We start from the raw sequence: 14,922 nt of genomic DNA on the forward strand, positions 1-14,922 counted from the left end.
ATTGCATTAGATAAAGGCCAAAGTGCATGAATTTGTCCTGCTGCATTTGCCTTCTACGCCGAGAAAAATGACTAAAATAAGAAGACTGCAACTGTATGTTGTAGTCATTCTGGACATCCCCTGGGATATATTATATTGTGTGCCTATGTTTCAAGACTTATGAAAATAATAATGATTTAAAGAGGCACTTTGGAATAGTAACCAAAAAATGTATGAATACTGGAATAGAATCAAAAATAATGAATGCCAAAAGATGGATTTGTACATAAGGTTGATTATCAATCGAAAGGAGAATATAAATAAGTATTTTGAGTGAAACCCTTAGGTTATAGAAGAGTATAGAAGCAGAGATGGGCCAAGTTGTCTAATTCTGTTCCTATGTCTTATGGTCTTACAGTCTTAAGTTTCAAAAGGCAAATCCTTGTTTGGATGATAGGTTTTACATTAATAAATAAAATCTCAGTTCTCAGCCTAATGTAGCCCCCCCAAAAGATCGCGGAATGTGTAATCTATTTTCCAGATGCCAAAACTGCCCACTGGCAAGTCTCTGTTAATAGACTCAAGTACTACAAACACTAGAGGACCCTCACAGAATTGCAAAAAAAATGAAAAAAAGCAATACACAGTAACTGATAGGATATGTAACATTTAAGTGGATGCCTGTTCTGGGAATTTCAGGGAAATAACATCCCAAAATACTGAAGGTTCTTGTGTGAACATTTTCTAATTTAAAAGAATCATTCAGGGTTGAGCTTACAAATCATACGCATTAATAAGAATAATTGTGGGACAAAAGTGTGGTGAGGGAGGAAGGGTTGTGCTATGTCATACTAACATTACTAGTCTTGGACACCTCCAGCTTTTATGCACAGCTTAATAAATTGATTTGACCTTATTATTTATATCCTTCATATATCTGAGGAGTAAAAATCTTTACGTGACATCCCCATCTATACGTGCAATGTGCAACTTACAGTAATTTATAATAAATAGTATGTCCAACAGGACGATCAATATAACGTAGAAATTAAATTGCATCAGCATGAATTAATCAGTCTGATGGCCTGGTGGAAGAGGCTGTCCCAGAGTCCGTTGGTTCTGGTGTTTATGCTGCAGCACCATTTCCTGGATGGCAGCAGCTGGAACCATTTGTGGTCGGGGTGACTTCGAGTCTCCAAAGATCTTTCAGACCATTTTAACACACCTGTCTGTGATGCACCATCAATAACTCACTCTGAGACGTAAAGGTGAGATATCGACTTTTATTGACTGGAAGAAGGAACCAGCAGTGAGTGACCACCATACTACATCCTGGAGACTGAGAGGCCGGGCTCAGGCCTTGATCGCCTTTATACAGGGGTCTGTGGGAGGAGCCACAGGTGCAGTCAGCAGGGGGCGTGTCCAGACAGGCACACGTAGTTCACCACAGTCTGTAAATGTCCTAAATAGCAGGAAGTTTGCATCTTCCAGATGCACCACTCTCTGCAGAGTCCTGCAATTGAGGGAGGTACAGTTCCCACACCAGGCAGAGATGCAGCCAGTCAGCATGCTCTCAATTGTGCCCCTGTGGATGAAATTGACATATTATCATAAATCAGACCAATTCAACTACATTTTGAACATTTTGTAGGACCTAAGCTTTTAACAGTCTATAAGAATTATGTTTTCATCTAAAATAGAATGAGAAGTTGCTTTGTCTGTTGACTATATAAGAGTAAACACAAGGTCTGTACCATGTGACATGGCTATGTATTTCCTCTACAGGCAATATAACTCATGTTCCTCTATTTCAGTGCCTTATGAAAATAAAATTATTAATCCTGGCACCAACAGATATATTTCTTAATCCCAGTCTGGCTCCTGATATATAGCCAGTGAAATGTAACCACTGTCCTGCCATCATGTAAGATTCCTATAAAAAAGACTTAGGTGCAATGATATATGTGCAGGAAAGAGATGCAGATGCTGAAAACAAACAGAGAATGCTTGGTATATCCCACAGGTTAGGCAGCATCTCTGGAGAGAGAAATAAGACTGTAAGTCATAGGCGTATAAATAGGCCATTCAGTCCATCGAGTCTGTTGTATATTTAATACTTACGTGATATTTGAGTAATCTCGTATATATATTGGTTGATTAGGCATTCTTGTTCACTTAAATAATTCATTGTGAAATGCATGAACTGCACAAGTCATCGTGCTACCACGTGATACGTGCATGCCACACTTAAGGTAAATACAAAGTTAGACATCATTTCTTTTCTTTCGTTATGTATTGCATTGTTCTGCTGCCACAAAGGCAACCAATTTCACATTGTATGCCTGTTTCAGATTCTGATCCCCAGACTCCCGTGTCTTCCTTTGAATTAGTTTAATCTTTTGAAACATAACAGAGTCCGCTCCACCACATGATCTGCACACGATCACGGCTGATTTATTAACTGTCTCAACCCCATTCTCCTGCCTTCTCCCTGTAACCTTTGACATCCTTACTAATCAAGAAAATATCAGCCTCTGCTTTAAATATACCCAAGGACTTGGTCTCCACAGTTGCCTGTGACAATTAATTCTACAGGTTCACCTCTTCTGGCTAAAGTAGTTCTTCTTCATTGCCATTCTAAAGGCATATCCTTATATTCTGAGGCTGTGCCCTTTGTTCCTAGACTCTCCTATTATAGGAAACATAATCTCACTATCCACTCTTTCTAGATCCTTTAATATTTGCTAGCTTTCAAAGAGAATCACGCTCATTCTTCTAAACTCCACAAGCACAAGCCCAGTTGCTAATGCAGTTAATGAAGATAATACTTTGTGCTGATGAGCAGTCAATAATGCTGCCCAAGTTGATAATGTCATTAAGCTAAGTGATAACTCTTTTTCTTTCTTTGTATATGCTGCCTAACCTCTGAATATTGACAGCATTTTCAACTTGAACAGACGAGAAAGGGTTCCGGAATAACTGAACCCTGCTGCATCCTTTCCAGTACAACAGGTAGGATCTCAGCTGCAGAATACACACCTTAAAGCCTCACTTGCTGAAGAGTGGTCTTTGAAGGCAGGGTTGAACCTCAAGGAGGTGAGTCAGCACCAGTCGTGCAGCTGGAAGTACAGAGGATGAACTAATTGCTTTATAGGTCTTTTTTTCCAATCCCCTGGCCTCGAACACTGGAACTGAATTATTCCTCACTAATAATCCTGGAAATCTTGTCCGGGTCTGCCTTAGTTCTAAATTTCCAAAGAACATCAATATTTACATATTTACATTAATATTTCACCAAGGAAGCAGATTGATAAAGTGCTGCGTGCAAACCAGTGACCAGTGTCAAAGCTAATGCATTTTATTGGAGCATGATGAACTGCTTCATAGCAATAATTGTGACTTTACGGTGTTCACCTCAGTGCTTCAGCGGAATATTGCTAACATCTTATGGTTTGAACGGCAACTTTCAGATGCTCCTGATAGCTTCTTCTGTAGTGTGTGAGGAGAAGAGGGCAGGATGCAGATCACCAAGCGCTGCGAGTCTGGCCTAGATAGCAACATGCCGTTAGTTGAAGACGTTCAGTGACAACACTTGGAGGGTAACACCTCTTGGTGCTGTAGTGCTTCCATTAATCCTAAGGACCCAATGCCATATGCTCGCAAATGATGTTCAAGAGGCGAGTGATGACCAAGAGCTCTCTCCAATGTACCTTCTTCACCAGCTTGCCGAGGAGGTTCCTGTGACTTGAGGAATGAAGAAAGACATTCATATTTAGATTAGTTTATTAAAATGTACACTGGGGAGCAATGAAATAGCTCGCTCACAGGAAGCTTACAAACAGCATATGAGGTAGTACTGAATACAGCAATAAACCAAAATAACAGAATGGTGCCAAAGTAGTAGTGAAATCTGAAGAGTGCAGAAAGAAATGCTGAAGCTACAATGAGAGAATAAGCGAGAGAGGTAGAATTAACAGGCGGAGAATGTGGCTGCATTGGTAGGAAAGTGATGATTGGTTCAGAGCTTTGAAAATAGAGGAGAAGAAGCTGTTCTTGGGTCTGGCTGTTCAGGCCTTCAATTCCTGTGCTATTCCAGAAAGTAGGAATCAGAGCATCAGAGCCAATGCTCTCCAATGGGAGCGTCCAGGCTGGAGTCGGGGCTGTCCCCCCCGTGCTCACTTGACAAGAAAACAGGCTCTGTTGCAGTTGTCTGCAGATTTTAGCAGTATTGGGGATGGCTTGACTTTGGACTCTTTTGTTGAGTGGCTGTACCCTACCTTATTCGTGCTATGTGTGCTTTGTGTGACTGTCGGTACTGTGTTTTGCATCTTGACTCTGGAGTAACGCTGTCTCATTTAGCTGCAGTTTATGAGCATTCATTTATGGTTGAATGCTAATTAAACCTGAATTGAATTGAGTTGAATTGAATCAAGTTTAATAGCATCAGCATATGTTGTGAAATTTGTGAACTTGGCTGCAGAAGTACATTACAATACACAATAATAGAAAAAAAACTGAATTACAGTAAATATGTGTGTGTGTGTTTGTATGTATTATATATAAAAGAAATAAAAGAAGGAGTGAGGTAGTGTTCATGGGTTCAATGTCCATTCAGAAATCCGATGACAGAAAGCAAGAAGCTGACTCAGTGAGTGTGTGCCTTCAGGTTTCTGTACCTAATGGTAGGAATAAAAGAGGGCAGTACTTGGGTGATGGGGGTCCTTAATGATGGACACTGACTATTTGGGCCAGCACGCCTTGAAGATGTCTTGGATACTACGGAGGCTGTTGTCCATGATGGAGCTAAGTTTACAACTTTCTGTAGCTTACTTCAATCTTGTGCAGTAGCAACCCTCATCCCCCACCACCCCCCACCCCATACCAGATGGTGGTGCAGCCAGTTAAAATGCTCTACATGGTACATCTATAGAAATTTTTGAGAGTTTTTGAGGAGAGAGGAAAGAGAATCGCTAGGATGATAAGCATCCACGAGGAAATCTGCAGATGCTGGAAATTCAAACAACAACACACACAAAATGCTGGTGGAACATAGCAGGCCAGGCAGCATCTATAAGGAGGAGCGCTGTCGATGTTTCGGGCCGAGACCCTTCATCAGGACTAACTGAAAGGAAAGATAGTAAGAGATTTGAAAGTAGTGGGGGGATAAGCATACTTGATTGCATTATTAGACTTCCTGAACTGGCACACCATTAAGAAGAGCTGAGAGGAAGATAGTGATGAGTCTGTGATAGACTTACAGTGTTTACCACTTTCTCCAGATTCCGTCAGTCCAGGGCAGACCAATTGACATACCACGGTGAGATGCATCTCCAGAAGCTCAAGAAAGTCCTCACGGACAAGTTGAATCATCTCAGATGCTGAAGGAAGTGAATACACTGATGTGCTTTCTTGATCACTGAGGGACTAGGTTAGATTGCTGGTGATAATGGCTGTCTAGGAGCTTGAAGCTGTCAACTGTCTTTATAGCTGGCCAGGATAAAATGGGAATAGAGATTGGGACATGCAGAGGCTGATTAAATGTCTAAGATATGCAATTGTTAATGCAGCTATTTGTGATAAGCAGTTGTCTTGAGAGAAATTGTCAGCCTCAGTTTTAACAGAGCTAACTTTTGTTGCACCGTCTTTTTTCCTGTTTTATCTAGATCAGACACACCGTGAAGCTGTTCCTTCATCTGTCTTACCCCTGACTTTTGTGTTATTCAGCCCTTCTCCTAAGGAAGGAAATAATATTAAATATCTCCTCACAATCACATATATGTGGAACTTTTGCAGATCATGTAAAATCTGAGAACTAAGATGCCAAGAACTGAAGGGAGATTTTAGGAAAGCATCCAGGCCATGTTCTTTTCTTGTTGCTGCTATCAAGAAGGAGGTACAGGAGCCGAGGACCCAATCACCATGATAAGGAGCAGTTATTAGCCCTCAACCATCAGGCTCTTGAACCAGAAGAGATAACTTCACAACCACCTGCCTCATCACTGAACTGTTCCCACAACCTATGGACTCACTTTCAGGGACTCTTCATCTCTTGTTCTCAATATTTATTACTTATTTCTTTAATATTGTTATTTTTTTCCTCATTTGTATTTGCACATTCGCTGTCTTTTGCACATTGGCTGCTTTTCCATCCTGTTGGGTGCAGTATTTAATTGATTCCATTATGGGTCATGGATTTACTGAGTATGCCTGCAAGTAAACAAACCTCAAGGTTGCTTATGGTGATGTGGATATATTTGGATGATAAATTTACTTTGAAAATTTCCCACAGTCTATAGACTCACTTTCAAGGACTGTTCATCTCCTGTTCTTGATATTTATTGCTTATTTGTTTATTATTATGATAATAATTATGTCTTTTTTTTCTTTCTTTTTGTATTTGCACAGTTTTGTTGTCTTTTCCACATTGATTGTTTGTCCATCTTGTTGGGGGTGGTCCTTCATTGACTCTATTGCATTTCTTGTACTTACTGTGAAGCCCACAAGAAAATGGACCTCAGGGTTGTATATGGTGACATATATGTTCTTTGATGATAAATTTACTTTGAAATTTGAACTTTGAAAATAATTGCTCGAGGCTGAATAAATGGAGAATTCTCAATGGATCTCAAAGTTGAGAACTTGAGAAGACACTAAAGTACTAAACAGATTGGAAGTTGCAATGTGCCCTGTGATGTATGATGATGATTGCTAATATAGTCCTGGAAACCAGTAAAACAACTTTTTTCTCTAAGTTACCATTGTCATACAATCCTCTATTTGTAACTCCTTTGGATTGTGTTTAGACCAATTGGAGGCTTATATTATTCTTTTCTGAACTGATCTGTTTATTTACAGGACAGGCAAGTTAGCCTTCAAGTTAACAATGAGGCCAAGGTTCTTGATCGTGTTAAGTTCCATCCAATACAACTCATTGAAATCTCAAGGATAATAATTCAATTTTGTTGAATTCTCTCAGTAATTATTGATTTATAGGACAATGGATTATAGGACCAAGCTTATTCGGTTTGGAAAACTAAGGAATTGCTAAGATTTTCTGATTTATTTTTGGACAATTGTTTTATGTCTTTTGAGCAATTATCCAACAAATATAACTTGCCTAGATTTCATTTTTTTAGATATTTACAGATTAGACATTTTTAAAGTACTGTACTCCCTACGTTTCCAAATTTTGTGCCTTCAGATATTTTGGAGAGCTTGTTTGAATTAGACCCTTTTCAAAAAGGGCTTATTTCAAAACTTTATAATATAATTATGAAGATACATTCAGAGCCCCTTTATAAGACCAGAAAGGATTGGGAAAGAGAGCTTAATCTTATTATTCCTAATGAGAATTGGGATAGAATTCTTCAATTAGTTAATACATCTTCGATATGTGCCAAACGTTCATTAATACAATTTAAGGTCATACATAGGGCCCATATGTCCAAGGATAAATTAGCTCATTTTCACTCTTATATAATTTGTGATAGATGTCAATTTGAAATCGCGTCTTTAACTCATATGTTTTGGTCATGTCTGCTTTTGAAAAAAATATTGGAAAGATATTTTTGATATTATCTCTGCGGTTTTGAATATTGATTTACAACCTCATCCTATTACCACAATTTTTGGTTTACCAATGATGGACTCACTGCATTTATCTTCTTCCGCCCGTCGAATGATTGCATTTCTAACTCTGATGGCTAGAAGATCTATATTGTTGAATTGGAAGGAAATTAATCCTCCCACTGTATTTAATTGGTTCTCTCAAACTATGTTATGTTTAAATTTAGAAAAAAATAGAAGTGGTGTTTTTGATACTTCTATGAAATTTGAAAAGATATGGAGACCATTTATTCAATATTTTCATATGATGTAATATGACCCTGTTCCAAGTTCATTTGACTTTCCAGCTTTTAGCTTATGCATGTTGAGAGGACCGGAAGTGACGGCATTGATGATTATTTATTCTTGTGAGATATTATAAAGAACCCTTTTTTTTCTTCCAACGTTTCCTTTTTTTTTGCTTCTTTTTTCTTCTTTATTAGTCATTAGATTAGTAGATTAGTTAATTTTGCATTATATATTTTTTTCTTTTTCTTTTTTCTGTTTTTTATATCATATATTATGAAATATCTAGACTTACCATGTTCATACATATACTGTATGGTTCATGTCTTGGTAAACTCATTTATACTGTAACCATTGTTTATGTCTTTTTTCATCTGTAATGGAATTTGTATGTTTGTAATTTCTTTATTTATATATCATTTGTATTTTGTCCATATTATTATTAATAATAAAAAGATTGAGAAAGAAAAGGATTATAGGACTTGGCAAATTCCTAGATGAGAGGGTTTTGCTATCAAGAGAAGCTAGACATCTTGTGTTTTGTATTCCTTGGAGTTCAGAAGAACAAGGATGAACTTATTCAAATGTATGAGAACCTAAAAAGGGCATGTCAGGGTAGATGTTGAGATGTTTCCACAAGTGGAAGTGTCAGCCACATGAGGGTGTAGCTCGATATAAGGGACAACTCATTTAAAACTGAGATGCATAGAGCGGTGAATCCCAGGAATTCTCTGCCCTTGAGGTTAGTGGACTCAACTCATAAGATATACTTAAGGTGGAAGTAGATAACTATTTAAAAGTTTGAAGAATTGAGGCTTGTAGGGAACTGGCCCAGTTGTGAAGTAGAGGTAAGCATAGATCAGCCATGATCATGACAAAGTTGCCTCTATATTAGCATATGCAAGACATGGTTACACTGTCCAAAGCTGAATGGAGACGTGGACGTGACTTTCCTCATTTACTGGAAATCCCAGGGGTCTGACACAGCTTTCAGTGAAACTATATCTTTTATCTTGGTGAGGCCGGAAATCTTTGTTTATAAAAACCTTATCTTGCAAGTGTCTACCTAAGAATGATATCAGTCTCATATTGTAAAAGAGAATACATTTTAAAAGGTTATATCAGAGATATTCATCCAAAAGGTTACAAATGTCAAAATTCAGATAAAGAAAACTGAAAAATACTGAAAACTGTGAATAACATATCATCCTAATTGTGGGCATAAATTTCTCCAGTACTCCTTGATATTCTGGGGATAAATATACCTCAGTATTAGTTCTCTTTAGCTCTCCTTTCTCAATCTAATTCTAAATCTCCCTCCACTTCGAGGCTGGCTAAATCTTTTAACTGATGCTATTAATGGAACAATCAGGTTAGATAGCTTTCAATGGAAAATATGTCAATGCATTTGAGCCAAATTAGCTATTCCACTCTGTGCTGTCTCTAAGTAATTGTGCTGCTGTGAAAATTCACCGTGCATTTCCACACATGCTAGTTACCTCACAGGAAGATAATTGCATATGCACCAGTATCCAGTGTCAGGTGATTAACCATCCTTTAGCTTCCAGGCGATTCGCTTCAATGCAATGGCAGGAATGTTGAACTCTCCACTTTCAAGCAACTAGCTTCCCTTCTGTCCATTTTCTCTTTCTTCCTGATCCACCCAGTTCCTTCTGCACTCATATCCCTGGCACCATCACTCATTTCGTACCCCTTTCTCTCCTTCACCACCACCTCTGCCCATTATGCCTGCTCTCCTCCCACTGGTCCCCTCCTCCCATGTTCCCATTTTCCCACCCTACCTTCCTTACTTGGTTCCATGCTTCATGCTACTTCCCTATCCGATTTCATCTTCTGGAGCTCTGTTGCTGCCACCTCTGATCTTTCCCCCCTGTTACTACTTCTATCATCCTTCCTCCACCTGAATCCACATATTTCTTGCCATCTCTCACTCCGTCCCTTCTCCTCACCCCGTCATTCAGTATATCCCCCTTCTGTAGAGTCATAGAGCACAACAGGACAGAAATAGGCCCTTCAGTCTATCCAGATCATGCCACCCAGGTTTACTGCCTAGACCTATCCACTAACACCTAGACCAGAGCCCTCCAGACCGTCTCCCAGTGAGGGTCAGTGTGTGTGTGAGTCCGTCTCAAAGTGAGGGTCAGTGTGTGTGTGAGTCCGTCTCCCAGTGAAGATCAGTGTGTGTGTGAGTCCGTCTCAAAGTGAGGGTCAGTGTGTGTGTGAGTCCGTCTCAAAGTGAGGGTCAGTGTGCATGTGAGTCCGTCTCAAAGCGAGGGTCAGTGTGTGTGTGAGTCCGTCTCAAAGTGAGGGTCAGTGTGTGTGTGAGTCCGTCTCCCAGTGAGGGTCAGTGTGTGTTTGTGACCGTCTCCCAGTGAGGGTCAGTGTGTGTGTGTGTGTGTGTGTGTGTGTGTGTGTGTGTGTGTGTGTGTGTGTGTGTGTGTGTGTGTGTGTGTGTGAGTCCGTCTCCCAGCGAAGGTCAGTGTGCGTATGAGTCCATCTCAAAGTGAGGGTCAGTGTGTGTTTGTGACCGTCACCCAGTGAGGGTCAGTGTGTGTGTGTGACCGTCTCCCAGTGAGGGTCAGTGTGTGTGTGTGTGTGTGTGTGTGTGTGTGTGTGTGTGTGTGTGTGTGTGTGTGTGTGTGTGTGTGTGTGTGTGAGTCCGTCTCCCAGCGAAGGTCAGTGTGCGTATGAGTCCATCTCAAAGTGAGGGTCAGTGTGTGTTTGTGACCGTCTCCCAGTGAGGGTCAGTGTGTGTGTGAGTCCGTCTCCCAGTGAGGGTCTGTGTGTGTTTGTGACTGTCACCCAGTGAGGGTCAGTGTGTGTGTGTGTATATGTGAGTCCATCTCCCAATCAGGGTCAGTGTGTATGCGAGACCGTCACCCAGTGAGGGTCAGTGTGTGTGTGAGTCCGTCTCCCAGTGAGGGTCAGTGTGTGTGTGTGTATATGTGAGTCCATCTCCCAATGAGGGTCAGTGTGTATGTGAGACCGTCACCCAGTGAGGGTCAGTGTGTGTGCAAGATCGTCTCCCAGTGAGGGTCAGTGTGTGTGTGTGACCGTCTCCCAGTGAGGGTCAGTGTGTGTGTGTGTGTGAGACTGTCTCCCAGTGAGGGTCAGTGTGTGTGTGAGTCCGTCTCCCAGTGAGGGTCAGTGTGTGTGTGTGTGTGTGTGTGTGTGTGTGTGTGTGTGAGACTGTCTCCCAGTGAGGGTCAGTGTGTGTGTGTGTGTGTGTGTGTGTGTGTGAGACTGTCTCCCAGTGAGGGTCAGTGTGTGTGTGAGTCCGTCTCCCAGTGAGGGTCAGTGTGTGTGTGTGTGTGTGTGTGTGTGTGTGTGTGTGTGTGTGTGTGAGACTGTCTCCCAGTGAGGGTCAGTGTGTGTGCAAGATCGTCTCCCAGTGAGGGTCAGTGTGTGTATGTGACCGTCACCCAGTGAGGGTCAGTGTGTGTGCAAGATCGTCTCCCAGTGAGGGTCAGTGTGTATGTGAGTCCGTCTCCCAGTGAGGGTCAGTGTGTGTGTGTGTGTGTGTGTGTGTGTGTGTGTGTGTGTGTGTGTGTGTGAGACTGTCTCCCAGTGAGGGTCAGTGTGTGTGTGTGTGTGTGTGTGTGTGTGTGTGTGTGTGTGTGTGTGTGTGTGAGACTGTCTCCCAGTGAGGGTCAGTGTGTGTGTGTGTGTGTGAGACTGTCTCCCAATGAGGGTCAGTGTGTATGTGAGACCGTCACCCAGTGAGGGTCAGTGTGTGTGCAAGATCGTCTCCCAGTGAGGGTCAGTGTGTGTGTGTGACCGTCACCCAGTGAGGGTCAGTGTGTGTGTGTGTGTGTGTGTGTGTGAGACTGTCTCCCAGTGAGGGTCAGTGTGTGTGTGAGTCCGTCTCCCAGTGAGGGTCAGTGTGTGTGTGTGTGTGTGTGTGTGTGTGTGTGTGTGTGTGAGACTGTCTCCCAGTGAGGGTCAGTGTGTGTGTGAGTCCGTCTCCCAGTGAGGGTCTGTGTGTATTTGTGACCGTCTCCCATTGAAGGGTCTTAGCCGAGTGTTGAGTTGCCTTTTCCTTCCACAGATACTGCTGGTTCACTGAGTTCCTCCAGAATCTTGTCTCATCGTTGATTATTTTGAACCATTGGTTCTAATCAAATGAACAAATCAAAAATGAAAAAATGAAAAAAAAAAGAATGAATATATGTCAGGTCTCACTAATATGCAGGAGGCCATACCGGGAACACCAGATTCATTAGATAACCCCAACAGAATCACAGGTGAAGTGTCGCCTCCTCATCTTTTTTTCTCCAGTCCTGATGAAGGATCTCGGCCTGAAACATTGACTATACTCTTTCCTATAGATGCTGAGTTCATCCAGCATTTTGTGTGTATTGCTTGGATTTCCAGCATCTGCAGATTTTCTTTTGCTTGCAAACGTACAAATACTGTTTACTTAAAAAAAAAACGCCTGCATGCAAGGATACAGCATTTCCAAGAAAAAAAAAGTAATTACCTAACTTCACATTTGATTGAAGTTTTTTTTGTATGTATTTTGTATGTACTCAAATATCTTTCAATCAGCCAATGAGTGATTTTAGACCGTCTGAAAATGCAAATTTCTAGTGACTGTTTTAAAATGTCCTGACTCAGAGTAAGATAAGAAACAGAAGGAGTGGGCCATTTAGATCCTTGTTGGTTCTCCATTAAACAGGGTGAAGACTGGCATTTTTGTATAAATTCCTACCCTTTGATTACTACTACCCAGCTCACTCCTTTGATGCTCATCAATTGGCCCTTTGGGTAGAGAGTTCCAAAGTTTTTTTTATCCTAGAACTGAATAGTTGACCCCTTGTTTTGGGTCTGTGACTCCGATTCTAGACTTTCTCCACAGGGAAGCCATCAACTATTCATCTAGCTTGTCAAACACGGTAAGAAATTTCTACAACTCAATAAAATCACCACTAGATTTTTTTTCCCTAAACTATCGTGTACACAGACCCAGCTTACATACTATCTCTTAATAATAAAATTGGTTTGTTGCTGTCCTTCATCATAGGTATAAATCACTCTGTGAATATTTGGATACTTTGAACTGGATGCTGCCAACTCATAAACCCTTCACTTCCAATCAGACTGCATTTTAGACGTAGAATGCAGCACACAGCTGCACAATGAGCTCAAGCAATAAAGATGAATTTTTAATCCGTTTATTCTTCCTGAAAAACAGAAGGCAACTGTTTGCTAAGGATCGTTAATTACTGGGAATGTAGTTTTTCCTTGCTTCAGAAACAAATCTGACGGGACATTAAACAATTGAAGACACAAGAGACCTGCAGATGCTGGAATATGGAGCAACAAACAATCTTCTGGAGGAATGGAACCTTGTGTGATTATACTATCTTTCGCAGTTGAATCTCTGAGGTTTTGGGGTCTGTTCTCAACCTACGGTGTGTTAAATCAAACCGATTATTTCTGATCTCTGTGAGCAGATCATGGATGCGATGAATATGCAATTGCTTCTGTATGTACTTGATATTTTTTTTAGAGAAGACACTCCTGAATTCTCAATTTTCTTTCTTCTCTTTTGTTTTTAATATCTTGACATTCTCTAAAATGCAAAGTTCAAACTAAATTTATTATCAAAGTACATGTAAGTCACCGTATGCTACCTTGTGATTCATTTTCTTGCAGGCATTCACAGTAGAACAAAGAAATACAATATAATTTGTGTAAAACTACAACCTTGTCTTGTTACCAGTAAAAAAATTATCAGAATCTTCCTTGTCGTTAAAGATCTCTATTAAATAATCCTGCTTTTATCCTTTAAGAAGAATACATATCCAATCCCTCTATTCTTTCTTGGTCCTTGCAAATCTATTTCTCCTCTGCCTTGAATGCCTTTCTGTTCTTTCTATAACATGGCAACCTATGCTGCAAAAAGGATCTAGTGCTTTCCCAGCATATATGACGAATAAGTTCTTCTTGGGCTTCCAGCTGGGTACAGGTATTGATTTTAATCTACATTTCGATGGCAAAGTCTGTCATCCCTGATGAAGATGGCAGAGTTTGTCATTGAAATGTCAGTTAAAACCAAAGCTGGTACCCGGCTGGAAGCCCGAGGAAAGTTTATTCATTGACCAGAACTGCACGTCGAAATAGCACAACCAAAATTCAGTATAAGTTTATCACAGATATACTCGAACAGTCAATACAGGAAATACTCACCAGGTCAATGGAGAGAGAAGCTGTTCAGGTTTCAGGTAAATGACATTTCATCACTTCTGAGGTGAATAATGTAGACACACTTGAAGGAAAGATACGTACTTGAGCATGAAAGCATCCAAAAGTTATAATGAAGAAAGGTAGGAGGGGATTCAAATAAATGCTGAAATGTTCTGGTTCTGATAAATGGTTTGTTTTTGTGCTATGTATTTACAATAAGCATAAAATATTTTGGGATGTTAGATTCTAACCCCCATGCCCAATTACCCAAAGTCCCAATGAGAACTCTGTGTTGAAAGCTGCAAATAAGAGAATCCACCTCCTTTCTCCAGATACACTGCAGGCAGAGCTGCAAGACTCAGTGTTTGGCTTCTTCTTCAACAACAATAACATGAATGCAGGATCCAAAATCAAGCTTGCAAATTTCTAGAGGACACTCTAAAGAGAATAAAGAATGATTTCTAAGAGTTTAGAGATGAATTTAGTTTGGTGAGCAGTTGGGAATCTAGGTAGCAAATACATTTTAGTACAGAATAAACAGTGTTATATATTAGAAGATGGCAAGACAGCACAACTAGAAAACATCACACACAAAACGCTGGAGGAACTCAGTGGATCAGGCGGTATCGGTAAGAACAAATAAACGCTTTGGGCTGAGACCCATCATCAGCACTGGTCATTCCCACTTAATCATTCCCATAGATGCTACCTGACCCGCTGAGTCCCTCCAGAATTTAGTGTTTGTTGATGCGGATTTCCAGCATCATGTGTTTACAACTATAGAAAAGATTTAAAAGGATTAACATAAATGTTGGGATGTGAAAGATAAAATCTTGTTAATACTTTCATTGCATTGAAAATCAATGTAAAATCAAGCAGAAT

This window comes from Hypanus sabinus, chromosome 30 (assembly GCF_030144855.1).
Source record: "Hypanus sabinus isolate sHypSab1 chromosome 30, sHypSab1.hap1, whole genome shotgun sequence".
Taxonomy (NCBI): domain Eukaryota; kingdom Metazoa; phylum Chordata; class Chondrichthyes; order Myliobatiformes; family Dasyatidae; genus Hypanus; species Hypanus sabinus.